Below are 12,049 nucleotides of genomic sequence, written 5' to 3'. Positions count from 1 at the left end.
GACTTGAAGCAGCACTGCACAGACCGTTCTGTGTGTGACGTCAAAGTACAGCGAGAGCGATTAGACAGCATTTTTGAAATGTTTGTTTTGATGTCAAATAAGTCTTGCTGTTTTGCTTTTTTGTTAAAGCAGTGTTGCTGTAGTAAAGTTATACAGCTACAGTTGTGTTGCTGGGTTTTAAAGCAGGTGTAATTTTTTTTTTTTTTTCCCTTATCACTCTGTATTTACAGGATTTCACTGTCCACTCTGTTCAAATGTGGATGAATGGCTACACATAGATGTGTGCACACACTTTCAGAGCTGTGAGAGATCACTACCATCCTGCTTTTGTGGGGGTGGGAAGGGGTGTTAAATAATAATTGTGTGTTGTTTTTTTCCCCATAGGTTTTTAACATTCTAAAAGCTCTTTATTCCAAAGATACTACAAGCTAGTCAGTGTATTCAGTAGGTGTAATGTATTGTAAGTTGCTTCCGAGGTATTGCAAGTATTACGTACAACAATAATAAAATGGTGCATTGACAAAGGAAATTTACTTTTGGTACTTAAGTAAAAGTACAGAAGTACTTGCTTTTAAAAGTACTTAAGTAAAAATCTGTCTTTACAACTTTTACTTGGGATGGAGTAATATTTGACCAGCAGTATCTGTACTTTCACTCAAGTAGTGGAGTTGTGTACTTTGTCCGCCTATGTTCATCAGTAATAATCAAATGGCAATAATGCTGAGGAAAAAAGAAAAACCCATAACTATGATTATCTGTAAACTTGCTATACTCAAAGTACTCCCAGATACTGAAAGCGTTTTTTGTTTAGCACTTGTAATGGTCTTTTCCCGCCTTTATTACTTTATATTTGCTTGTATATTTTAAAGCTATATGTACTTTTAATTCTTAACAATAATTAGTTAATTATATATGAATTAAAATACTAATTAATTAACAATTATTTTAAAAAGTAGCCTGCTTATATAATTTAATAAAAATGCACAAAATAAATCTGATATAATCGTGATGCATCGTGATATCGAATTGAATCGAATCGTTGACATGATAATCGTAATTGAATTGAATCGTGAAACCAGTGCCGATTCACACCCCTATTAGAGAGAAGCTGATGGTTGTGGTGAAAACTGCGCAACAACTGAGGGACAGTCCTAAATATCCAAATGACATTTTTACACAAATTGTGTAATAAAGTATTTAAATGGTTTGTCTATGAAGACCAACTTTTTTTTTAAATGAAGGATTTTCATACTTTGAAATTGAGTATAATATTTGGGTCTGAGACAAGAGTAAAATGATACAAAAATCTATGTATAAAATGCATTTCAAAAGTAGCACATAAAGACTAATGTGACCTTCATACAACAAAAATGTTGCAGTTTGTTAGTTTTAATTAAAAAAACAACGATCCCATATAAAAGTGATATGATTTTCTCCCTTGTGGCCTCGTCGTGTTTGCTTGAGCAGGTTTGACTATATGGACTTACTCAAGCAAACAGCATTACTGTGAAACAGAGAACAGAAACACGTGTCGGGTAAATGAGGGCAGATCTGGGTATTGCAGCAGTTTCCTGATACACAATACTTCCACCTTTTCAGTGTCTTACCCTTGTTTTTATGTGATATATGCCCAGAAAAATACAAGTAAAGGTACACAATGACCAATGCAATGCAAGCCTGTGGTGCCACTGTACAAACTTAACAACACACGCTCATGTTACTGCGACTGTTATAAATCTCAGTACTCCAGGGACGATAGAGTTACCTTCAAATATCTGAGCCATTACACTGAAGTGTTATTTAGGATATTAATTATATAAACATGTCAAGCAAGATTCTCTTCAAAATGTTGCTCTGCTGTAAATCGAACCAAAGTTTGGGGCGTTATGATTTCTGCAATGTTGAAAATACAGACGGAATCGCAGAATACAGTCATAAGTGGAATTTACTGTATGGAATAAATTCAATTGATTAGACATGCGTTGTGATTAGGGATGTTCATTTTAACCGTTTAACCGTTAACCAACCGTTAAGAATTTGGCCGATTAATACAATCAGTTAAACGGTTTAAAGTCACTTATTTTATTTATTTATTTTTTCAGTAATTTATCAAGTTATTTTAAAAGGTTTAATGCATGGTTAAAATAAGCTACGTATAAAAAGAAAAAATAAAAGAAAAAAAAGTTTAAAAAAAAAAAAAAAAAAAAGTCGCATTTTATTATTTCATTCAGAAATAGGCTGACGCGAATTACAAATATTATAATAAACACTGTAAACATAGCTATCACTCCACAACAAATCCTTTCAATTAACAGTAGGCTATTTAGAAAAGAACAAGAATTAAAAATGTAAGAAGCTATAGCGACAAACCAAAACGAATTAAGGCTAAAACAAAACTGAAACCAATGTTGGGTCTCTCGTTCGACACAAAATCAAATGTTTCCGTATTCGCGATGTATTTGAATGCCAAAATATTATTTACCTTTTATGTACAGGCTTACTTCCAATATCCACGTAAAACAAAATGTTTTGCATAGCTTCACGGCGGTACGGTGATAACGCTTACCGGCACAGATTTTACTACATATTTAAACTGAGCAGTATTTATTTTTTTTTTCATATGTTTGACTGATTGTTTTTTTTATAATGATAATGAACAGGCTGCATTGTCAAGGTAGAATGCTAAACTGTGTGCGTCACTGGAGATATCTTGATTTTTTTCCCCCTTCTAACAGTGGAAGCAACTACTCCTTTTAGTGAAGATAATCGGAATTGTAAAAGGTTAGGGTTGTTTGCTGCTTTTTGCGCATGTAAAATTAATCCCCAGAAAACAAATGTTAGTATTTTTAACGGGTCACAGACACTTATTCTTTCTAATTAAATTTTAGTTCTAATTTAAAATAATCTTGTCGGTTAACAGTAAATAATCAGTTAACGATTGATTTTTGTTAAACTTTTAATAAATTGTTGTTAAAGTTTCATGATTTCAATTAATTAGTCATTAATTTCAATAAATTTTTGATTACTAATATTTCATTTGATCATTAAAATGGAGTCATTTAAAAAGGGAAAAAAAGAAACCAGTAAAATTTAATTGGGGAGTAAACTGCATTTGGAGAAAAACAAAAACAAAAACAAAAAACAGAATTTGGAGGAAAAAATTTAAATAAAACGGGCCCTACCCATTTCAGCAGAGTACTTCTTCAAAATGGGATTTATATATTTTTTAAAAAGTTAAAGCTGCAGTCCGTAAGTTTTGCCTCTTTGTCGCCATCTCTGTTTGAAAACCTGGAATTGCAGCTGCTTCCAGAATTATCCTGCTTGCGTGGGTTGTGCTCCGGCACGGCTTCAGCGCGGATGAATCTAATGGTTTGAGGTGAATGTGTGGCTGTCAGTCACTGCACCGGTGTGGATGTTTACTGTACTTCACAATCACAGATTCTAGCCTATGTCTTGGAAATATGACCCAAATAAGAATTTTCACCGTATATTGTCATCTGAACAAGTAACAAGTCTGCCATGTTTGTTCTGACCAGCTGAGGAAAAAAGCATTATAATAAATCACGCTACCAATGGTGATTAAATCTAACGATCAGTTAGCTCATATCACATCAAACCGTGCAAATTATTATTATTATACTTTATTCTCAAATTATTAATGTTAACAACATCAGCATTGCGTGATTATGAGTATAGTGTGTATTAACATGTAGATTTCAATTTCTGTACAGTCTAATCTAATTGTCATACCATTCGAATTTCATATTAAGAAATTATTTTAACCCAAAAAGCAAACTATGCTCCCTTCGAACTGGTTTTCTTTAAAATTCAAATCATGTGTAATCCCAGGCTATCTGTAATCAGAAGCACATTTAAAACTGAAATACAATTTAATTTCATTCACATGTGTTTCATAAACAAATAATCCTTTCTGGATTACAATCCGCCATCAAAATGATACATTTAATTATTCTAGCTGTTGTGAGAAAAGGCTATAAATGATCCGCCACCTGCAGGATCCTCACATGCGATAGCCTAGTAGCCGGACAGCTTCTTTATGTTTACAGACGTGACGTAATGACGCAGTGCCATGCTCGAATTTCCTGCGAAAACCTACCTGTACCACTCAAATTAGAAAACATTATTAGAAGTTAACCGTTGTGAATCGGGCTAAAGTGAGGCAATAGGTTTAAACACTGGCTGGTTATGTACTTGCTCAAATATTGATTTCGGATCATTTTTAAACCAAAAAAAAGGTTACGGACTGCAGCTTTAAATTTAGTGTAATTACACATTTTACAAAGGTTTGGGACACACACACACACATTCGTCCCATACGTAAAGTCAATTCAAGAGACTAAAATAATAATCTGCACAAAGCACAACCAAATGAAATATTATTAATACATAAACATAAAAATAATATTATTAATTAAATATTATTAATATATAAATAAACATTTCATTCTCAAAAATGAAATCAGTCACAACAAGATAAAACATGCATTTAGAAAATAGATAGGGTGAATAAAAACATCTTAAAATATATATTTTATATTAAAATCTAAGATATAATGCATTACATCTATATTTCTATAACATAGTCATTATCATCCAAAAAGCAACTGTTCAGTATTGAAGAAAACGAATCCCAGTCAAACCAGATTTCAGGCCAAGCACAGTCTCAGCCAACTTAAAGACCCAGAAACGTAATACTGCAGTAGCTTTTGGCCGACTGCTCTAACAAAAGCAGCAAAAGACAGACGCGTGCGGCAAATCAATGCCACGTCACTGCAGGCGTCCGAACAGCAGGTGCTGCTCCGAGAGCGGGGGGGGTCGCGAGGACTCAATGAGACTGCTGTGCTTCCACAGGCACGTTTGGGGACGGCGGGGTCCCCGCAGACCGCAGATAAACCGTCCAACTTCTGTGAATCCCGCTCCCCTCACGGAGGAAATGGCAAAATATAAATAGCTGCTTTCACCATTTTCCCAACCCTTTCTCCTTGATCCCGGGCCCCTCAGCTCAGCGGGATCCGGGGCCCCAGACAAAATGTCTCTCGCTTATTCATTTGAGTTCGCTCTCTCTCTCTTTTTTAACTTAATGAGAGGCTGTGGAGAGAGCTGTCAGTGTGACAATAATTACAGAAACTCACCAGCTGCAACAGGCCCCGGGCCCCAAAACATTCATACACACAACTGTGAGGTCATGGAAAAAGCAAAAAAAAATAAAAATAGAGGGCTACTGTATCTCAGCCGTCTCCCAGACGCTGAATACTGGGTTACTTTAATAAGACGACAGTAGAGAGAATCAAATAACAGTAGTCATGACTGCTCATCCCTGTAATTCAGATAATGTCAAGCTCAGTCATACAGGCCACCAGATAAACACAAAACCACAGAAAGGGGGGTATTAGCAGCTGAGTCACTGGCTGGACCAGGTGTGCATGTGAAAAATAATTTAAAAAAGACAATAAAAGCTGCATGTACTCTGACAGCAGGTGAAGTGTGCAGATTTCTGCAGGGCAATGCAGCACACCGCACCCAACACGCCACAAAAACACATGTGATCGACTAGAAAAAAACCCAAAAAAAAAACATACAGTATCCTGTCACAAATAACCAAGAAAATTTGGAAATGCATGTGTAAAGTTATAGGCCTGTGGGTGTTAATCAGTGTTGCTATGTGGTTGCTAAGGTGTTTTAACATGTCACAATGTGGTTGCTAGGGTGTTAGGGGTGGTTTCTAAAACAAAAAGAGCCCACACCCAAGTCTCAGGGATATTCTGATCTGTAGAGTGAAGTTATCTACATTGTTTTGATCATCGTCCGGCAAAAATGAACTCTTAGAATAACCTACGTTATGCTTTCAATCGGTAGTGAATAACTAGTTGGGACCAAATGTTGGATTGTAATTATCGATAAACGTATAAGTCCCAAGTATCATTCTTTCTTACAACAGCTTTAGTTTAAAGTTTGAGCTTGAAATGAAAGTCGATAGTAGTACGAGTGTAAAAAATTAAAACACTGGAACGAAATAATTTAATCGTATACCTGTTAATCTGTATAGAAGTACAGACCATAAACAAATCACAAATAATGTTATTCCTAACATGCATAATTTTAGATAACGTTTCTCGCTACTAACAAACCATTAACTACGACTTTTGCCTCAATAAATTCCTTATTAATAGTTAGTAAGGTATTTGTTAAATTTAGGTATTGGATATGAGGATAAGGGATGTAGAATATAAGTACTAATAAACAGCCAATATGTTAATAACAGGCATGCTAATAAGCAAGTAGTTAATAGTAAGAATCGGTCTCGATACTAAAGCGTTACCAGTTTTTCTTTACTTCCATATTTTTGTCTTGCTTTCCAGTAAAAACATCCCAAAATCAAGATACGTTTACTTCAGATGCTAAGTTACTTAATGAAGTGACAACTATTAGTTCTATCATGTGTCATTTTGCATGTAATCATGAATCAAGAAAGTTTAGATATTTGTAGAGGAAAACATGACAAAAACACAGAGTAAGAAAAATCACAAGCAAGAGTTTGGCCTTTATCACCTCGTGTTCCCTAAAATTACAAATATTAAGAAATAGCACTATTTGAACGAAATAACGAGCAGACACGGGCCAATTATTTCATTCAAATGTATTCATTTCTATTTTTCATGATTAATTTTAGGTTAGATCAAGCACTTGAGACACTAACGTGACCTTTATTTGTGGAATGTGCCATTTAGGCTTTTCACTTCTGCGTTTGCTGAGAAATCTCACACGAATTTGATCGTAACTCACAGTTCGATGTGAAAGTAATAGAAATGCATGAAGTACTGTACCATTACATTCAATAGAACACAGATGACTTATACAGACCATAAAGACCAATTCCAGCATTTAACTGAGTGCACAGCAACTAAATCTAGTAATTGTTTCTTGTCTATTTGGTGTTGTCTTCATAACTGTTCCATAATAACCAGATATCAACACCGAAATCCCATCTAAACAGATGTCACAGTCAAAAATCCTAATCATATCTCAGAGACAATGATAAAAATAACAGTTTATAACAAATAAAACAGCCTTTTGGCACAACAAAGACCCCCATGAAGCTAACAGCACTGCATTGTGCACTGATAATTCAATGTAAATGCCACAAAGGCCTGTTGAACATAAACATTGCAGCAGTTTGTGTATGATTCATGTTTTTAATATGAATCACTATCATACCACTTTTCAACATTTTCTGTGTATCTATGGATGTAATGCAGTTTGTCCTGAAATCACAGCAATGTGAGGCCTGACCACAGCCTTTACACAATCCCTTTACCATTACACTGATTTATCTATAACACATCTCTGTGATTGTTTCCTTTTTATATTTCTATCGTTACGAATACAATTGTTTCCACCCAGAACAACCATCGGATATACTGCTTTAGCTCTACGCGCTACAATCAAACCATAAACTCTCACAAATATCTGTCATCTTACCCTTCAATGATCCGATGTGCACCCCTGGCTCCCGTGTATCCAGCGCACACTCGATGATCAGCACTATTTAGATCACAGGCGCTTTTTCCAGCTACATATTCGCTGATGCTTTCATGGGAAGGGTTTTCTATGCATCCAGCGTGAGACCTGCGGTTCTACTCAATCAATGCACTGCTGCGCTATCTAACCTGCTGCAGGAGGCGGGGCCGTCTAGAGCGTACTCGTTTACTGATTGGTTAACCAAGAGTGATGTCTTTGCTCATTGGTCAGTGCACACGTCCATCAATTGTATGCGCTGGGCTCGTCCCGAAAGTAGCTATGTTACACGGGGCACTGTGGAGTTTCGGTAGTGGGTCAGTTTCGCAATTACAGATTTTTATTATAATCTTATATTATATTATATTATATTATATTATATTATATTATATTATATTATATTATGTTATGTTATGTTATGTTATGTTATGTTATGTTATGTTATGTTATGTTATGTTATGTTATGTTATAATATATTATATTATTTAAAAGAGATACTTTATGCAAATTGTTGTTTGCTACGAAATAACCTTTTTAAATAGATTGTATCAAATATCAAATTATCCTGTTATTGCTGAATTTTGTTGTGGCCTAGATGATTTTATCTGGTAAATAACCATAGCACACTTAGAAATATTGTCTACAGTATAAATCAATATTACCTACATATTACTTAATACTGTGTAATATTTATATATTAAATTGTATTTTTTTAAATCTCCAGTTAACTAATATAATGCAATTTATATAGGATTTATTTTTTACCCATTATTTATGTACAGCGGAGACCAAAATCATGTTTTTTCTTGTTTGTTTGTTTAAAGAAAGAAATGCTACAGATAATTTCTACATCAAATATGCAGATATGTCACATTGATCATGTTTTCATCATCTTAAGTGTTATTATCATTAAAGAAAAAGAAAGTATCAAACACTAAGACATTAATTCACATCTTTTTATTTTATTTATTTACTTTAATTATTATTATTATTATTTTTTTTATTTATTTTTTTTACTTTTTGACTTTTTTAAGCCAGAAATATAATTTGTGATCGAACTTTGTTTTAAATTAGAAAAAGAAAAGCAGTGATCTTTTGGACCAAACGTATACTACATTATAAGATGGCAGGATGCATTGTGTGTATAATGCCTCATCTTCTGAATTCGTTATCATCTTATCTCTAAACGCACCTGAATGAGTTACATTGATATGACCGTATTCAAAGTCCCTCACGCATGGCTGATAGAGCCATTAGATGGTGCACAACACGCTGCAGGATGCAATCTGTTTCCTGTCCTAACAGATGGACTTTACTGTACGTGTCCTGCACCACCCCTGCCTTCTCCTGTCCATAATCCCAGAGCCTGATATGAACACGGTCTACACCCCGAGAATACAGCATCCTCACGCTCACACTACCCTCGCTACACTGCTCTGAGCTCTCTGACTCAGACATTCATGAAGAATTGTGATGATAATTTTAATGTCTAGCCGTGTAACGTTCATTGTAAATTGCTAAATATCACATTTTATGAGGGATTAATAAAGAACATTTTATTAAGTGTAATTACTGATAAAGTATGAAATTGTGAATGTACTGTTATTAAAGGAATAGTTTACCCAAAAATGATAATTTGCTGAAAATACTCAGGCCATCCAAGATGTAGATGAGTTTGTTTCTTCATCATTGGAACAGATTTGGAGAAATGTAGCATCGCTTGCTCACCAACGAAAACCTCTGCAGTGAATGGGTGCCATCAGAATGAGATTCAAACGGCTGATAAAAACCTCACAATAATCCACAAGTAATCCACACCACTCCAGTCCATCAGTTAATGTCTTGTAAAGTGAAAATAAATGCACATTTGTCAGAAAAAAATACATTTTTTAACTTCAAACTATCCCTGTTGTCGTCTCACATCAAAATCCACCCGCATATTTGCTTTTACGCATGTAAACAGTACTCCATCTGTGCATATTTCTCTCCTGATTCAGTCAAGGTGACTTTTCAATGGAGAAAGCAATATTACGGATAGTGGACTTGTATTTTAGCCAGAAGCAACAGTGTGAAGATAAAATGCCTTAATGATTACTTGTGGATTATTGTGATGTTTTTATCAGCTGTTTGGACTCTCATTCTGACGGCACCCATTCACTGCAGAGCATCCATTGCTGAGCAAGTGATGTAATGCTACATTTCTCCAAATCTGTTCTGATGAAGAAACAAACTGATCTACATCCTGGATGGCCTGATTTCCATTTTGGGTGAAATATCCCTTTAACTGTTATAGTTAGACTATAGTTTTTTCCACTTCTTTTATAAATAAATAGAAGAAGCTCATGTTGTTCAAAACCCATATACTGTTATTTTTGTTTTTGTGGAACACAATGTTTCTTTAAGAATCTTCATACAGCAAAGATAATCTAAAATACACTATAAGTCGTTCATATGTCTGTGCGCTATATTCCAGGTCTTATATACAAATGCAATAGCTTTGAATATAGTGCATAATTTTTGGTCCTTTTTGGAGCTTTACAATCTGTATTGAAAAGAGCTGCATTCATTTTAATTCTTCAAATCCCCTTTTTGTATGCCACAGAAGAAGAAACAACAACAACAACAACAACAACATCTTACTGGTATGAATCAATGTGAGGCTGAGTAAACAGTGACATCATTCTTGATTGAACTATTCCTTTAAGAATAAAATGTCTCCAAAGCCTCCAAAGTGCCACCCTGTGGAGCACTGGGGAAGTCTCATGCGCTGCCATTTCAAAGATTTATTACAAAAATATCTCTAGCCCCTGCCAACAAACCGAGCAGCGATTCATCATGACCACAGCTTTCATATGCCTGAGGGAAACAATGATTACTTTGATCTTAAATATAACCTTTGTGGCAGGGTATAAACAAAACTAAATACCACTGAAAATGAAGCTGGTAAACAGCAGAGCGGCTGGGGTTTTTCAGAGTGGGGCTAATTTCATGAGATTCTACCACAGACCATCAAGATGATGACAGTTATATATATATATATATATATATATGATTACAGACTTTTAAAATCTTTCATATCGGAAACAGGAGATGAGGAATGACAACCCAGTGCACTACGGCTACAAAAAAATGATGATGGTTATGATGATAAAATATTAACAGATATTTATAATCATGAGAGTCAATTAAGTTCAAGAGAATTGTCAGAACTGAAATGGAAGACACTTCCTCTGTGCCTGTAATACATCATTTGAGGTTACGTAATCTTATCAAAATTGGTTTTCTTTCAAGTCTGATGAGATTAAAAAAATAATAAATAAATAAAAAAATACAATGATGCCTAATTCCAAGTACAAATTCCTCCATCACTCAGGCAGGGATTGTATCGATCGCCTTCGCATACCGAGACAGAACTCAAGAAAATCAATACGAGTTAATTTATAACATTTTTACAAAAGGGTTTTTGTTCTCTTTAGATATACGGCCCACGTAAATATGGATCAGTCTAATCTTTCCGAAAGGTCAGATTAGAGCAGTTGTTCTGGACTGGTGGGTCATGACCTGAAGAACTGGTAGGAAATGGGCCAAAAAAAAAAAAACAATGGTCAATTTTCAATAAAGTGCATGTAATTGTGCATATTTAGATATCAAAATAAGTAGGGAATCTTGCTTCCGGTCAAACACAATATCACATTTGTCAACATTTTTTACAGTGAAATATTGGCTTAAAAATATTATATATATATATATCATTATTTTTAGTTATTATTATTTGTGAATCTGGATTAGCATTCAGTATTAAACACAAAAACAGGCCGTATATCCAATTAAGCAATATTTTTTGTACAAATTAATTTCTATAATTAGTTTGAAGCTAAATTAAACTAAATAAAACGATACTGTGAAATATTGGCTTAATATAATAAATGATCTTAATATATATATATATATATATATATATATATATATATATGAAGAGTTAATTTGCAAAAGCAGATAAATGTTCAAAAATCATGTTTTTATTGTTATCATGGATTTATTGCGTTTTTTTGTGTTAGTTAGCTGTATTTTTTTGTTTATTTTTTACCTAATCAAAATAACCTGACTACAGTATGATTGAGATTAATTGGAATGCACAATGAAAAAACATGATTTTTGAGTTATCTGCTTTTGCAAATGAACTATATATATACTGTATATACATATGAACACCTGTTAATTATTAAATAACTAAATACTAATAAAATATTTGAATACATTTAATAAATTGTTAATAATTGGATCTGTAGAATCTGGGAAATTCAAGGCGAGAACCACTGGATTAGCACTGAACATTAAACACAAAAAGTGTAACAAATTCAATGTTTGTTGTGTGAAATTGTGCCAAAGTGTGCAATACTGCATTCTGATTTATCTGTAAGAGTATCCAATGCCGCTGTTTATAGATGTAGGCTACTGCATCTTACTCTTGCTTCAGTGACACAAGAAAAAAATCAATGCTATCAGAGGGGGG

At 34.2% G+C, this 12,049-nt stretch overlaps 1 protein-coding gene across 2 annotated transcripts in view; it reads right to left on the bottom strand.

Moving 5' to 3' along the window:
- nck1b (NCK adaptor protein 1b) overlaps positions 1-7,676 on the bottom strand; it is a 39,537-nt gene extending 31,861 nt beyond the window's left edge. The window contains exon 1 of one of the 2 annotated variants that reach the window (XM_058764837.1): positions 7,501-7,676. The gene's annotated coding sequence lies outside the window, so the exon portion shown is untranslated. The remainder of the gene's footprint in view (positions 1-7,500) is intronic. The other variant, XM_058764834.1, reaches the window with a different exon arrangement.
- Positions 7,677-12,049: the final 4,373 nt, after the last annotated feature.

Source organism: Onychostoma macrolepis, chromosome 24 (assembly GCF_012432095.1).
Source record: "Onychostoma macrolepis isolate SWU-2019 chromosome 24, ASM1243209v1, whole genome shotgun sequence".
NCBI classification, from domain to species: domain Eukaryota; kingdom Metazoa; phylum Chordata; class Actinopteri; order Cypriniformes; family Cyprinidae; genus Onychostoma; species Onychostoma macrolepis.
The sequence above is the reverse complement of the archived record's forward strand: the minus strand, read 5'-3'. Positions and strand labels throughout refer to the sequence as shown.